Source organism: Arachis ipaensis, chromosome B5, assembly GCF_059453495.1.
Source record: "Arachis ipaensis isolate K30076 ecotype BB chromosome B5, ASM5945349v1, whole genome shotgun sequence".
Lineage (NCBI taxonomy): Eukaryota > Viridiplantae > Streptophyta > Magnoliopsida > Fabales > Fabaceae > Arachis > Arachis ipaensis.
This window is the reverse complement of record NC_142440.1, coordinates 112,303,586-112,306,086: the sequence shown is the minus strand read 5'-3', so window position 1 is coordinate 112,306,086 and position 2,501 is coordinate 112,303,586. Positions and strand designations below refer to the sequence as shown.

The 2,501-nt window shown below is 32.4% G+C and overlaps 1 non-coding gene across 1 annotated transcript; it reads right to left on the bottom strand.

The window, feature by feature from the left end:
* Positions 1-1,885: 1,885 nt before the first annotated feature.
* On the bottom strand, positions 1,886-1,993 carry LOC148565392 (small nucleolar RNA R71). The gene has a single exon (XR_015884226.1). It is a non-coding gene; the product is annotated as a small nucleolar RNA R71 (small nucleolar RNA).
* Positions 1,994-2,501: the final 508 nt, after the last annotated feature.

The window sequence follows — 2,501 nt, the reverse complement described above, 5'->3', positions numbered from 1 at the left end:
TTTCTTGTTTGAGTCTTGAGTCATGTTATAAGTTTGGTGTCAATTGCATATGCATCTTACATTTTTTCGAAAATATCATGCATTCATAGTGTTCTTCATGATCTTCAAGTTGTTCTTGGTAAGTCTTCTTGTTTGATCTTGATGATTTTTTGTTTTGTGTCTTTTGGTGTTTTTCATATGCATTCTTGAATTCTTAGTGCGTAAGCATTAAAGAATTCTAAGTTTGGTGTCTTGCATGTTTTCTTTGCATAAAATTTTTTTTTTCAAAATTGTGTCTATGATGTTCATCTTGACATTCAAAGTGTTCTTGGTGTTCATCTTGACATTCATAGCATTCTTGCATGCATCACATGTTTTGATCTAAAATTTTCATGCATTACATCATTTTTTTGTTTTTCTCTCTCTTCATTAAAAATGCAAAAATAAAAAAAAATATCTTTCCCTTTTTCTCTCATCAAATTCGAAAATTTGGGTTGACTTTTTCAAAAATTTTTAAAATCAAATTGTTTCTCATGAGTCAAATCAAATTTTCAATTTGAAAATCTTATCTTTTTCAAAAATCAAATCTTTTTCAAAATTCTTAGTTATTTTCGAAAATTCCAAAAATATTTTTCAAAAATCTTTTTCTTATTTTTGTATCAAATTTTCAAAAATAACATAATCAATCAATGTGTTGATTCAAAAATTTGAAGTGGTTACTTGCTTGTTAAGAAAGATTCAAACTTTAAGTTCTAGAATCATATCTTGTGATTTCTTATGAATCAAGTCATTAATTGTGATTTTAAAAATCAAATCTTTTTCAAAAACTAATTTCTATCATATCTTTTCAAAAATATCTTCTTATCTTATCTTTTTCAAAAATATCTTTTCAAAATATCTTCTCTAACCTCCTAACTTCTTATCTTTTCAAAATTTGTTTCAACTAACTAACTAACTTTTTGTTTGTTTCTTAACTTTTTCAAAACTACCTAACTAACTCTCTCTCTCTAATTTTCGAAAATATCTTCCCTCTTTTTCAAAATTTCTTTTTAATTAACTAATTATTTTTATTTTTATTTTTGATTTCAAAAATTTTCGAAAATTACTAACATTTTTCAAAAACTATTTTCAAAAATCACTAACTCTTTTTCAAAATAATTTTCGAAAATTATCCCTCCCCCATCTCATTCTATTTATTCATTCATATCCTAACATCTCATCTCACCTCTCTTCCATCCTCACAGCTGTGGTTCTTCCATTATATTACATTCTTTGTCTCCCCCTCTTCTTCCACTCACACAGGAATCCCTATACTGTGGTATAAAGGATCTCCATTATTATTATTATTTTTCTGTGCCTTCTTCTTTGTCATATGAGCAGGAGCAAGGACAAGAATATTCTTGTTGAAGCAGATCCGGAACCTGAAAGGACTCTGAAGAGAAAATTAAGAGAAGCTAAAATACAACAATCCAGAGATAACCTTTCAGAAATTTTTGAACAGGAAGAGGAGATGGCAGCCGAAAATAATAATAATGAAAGGAGGATGCTTGGTGACTTTACTGCACCTAATTCCAATTTACATGGAAGAAACATCTCCATTCCTGCCATTGGAGCTAACAACTTTGAGCTGAAACCTCAATTAGTTTCTCTGATGCAGCAGAACTGCAAGTTTCATGGACTTCCATCTGAAGATCCTTTTCAGTTCTTAACTGAATTCTTGCAGATATGCGATACTGTTAAGACTAATGGAGTAGATCCTGAAGTCTACAGGCTCATGCTTTTCCCTTTTGCTGTAAGAGACAGAGCTAGATTATGGTTGGATTCTCAACCCAAAGATAGCCTGAACTCTTGGGATAAGCTGGTCACGGCTTTCTTAGCCAAGTACTTTCCTCCTCAAAAGCTGAGTAAGCTTAGAGCTGATGTTCAAACCTTCAGACAGAAAGAAGGTGAATCCCTCTATGAAGCTTGGGAAAGATACAAACAGTTGACCAAAAAGTGTCCTTCTGACATGCTTTCAGAATGGACCATCATGGATATATTCTATGATGGTTTATCTGAGCTATCAAAGATGTCACTGGACACTTCTGCAGGTGGATCCATTCACCTAAAGAAAATGCCTACAGAAGCTCAAGAACTCATTGACATGGTTGCTAATAACCAGTTCATGTACACTTCTGAAAGGAATCCTGTGAATAATGGGACGCCTATGAAGAAGGGAGTTCTTGAAGTTGACACTCTGAAATGCCATATTGGCTCAGAATAAAATATTGACTCAGCAAGTCAATATGATCTCTCAGAGTCTGAATGGAATGCAAGCTGCATCCAACAGTACTCAAGAGGCTTCTTATGAAGAAGAAGTTTATGATCCTGAGAACCCTGCAATAGTAGAGGTGAATTACTTAGGTGAACCTTATGGAAACACCTATAACTCATCATGGAGAAATCATCCAAATTTCTCATGGAAGGATCAAAAGCCTCAACAAGGCTTTAATAATGGTGGAAGAAACAGGTTTAACAATAAT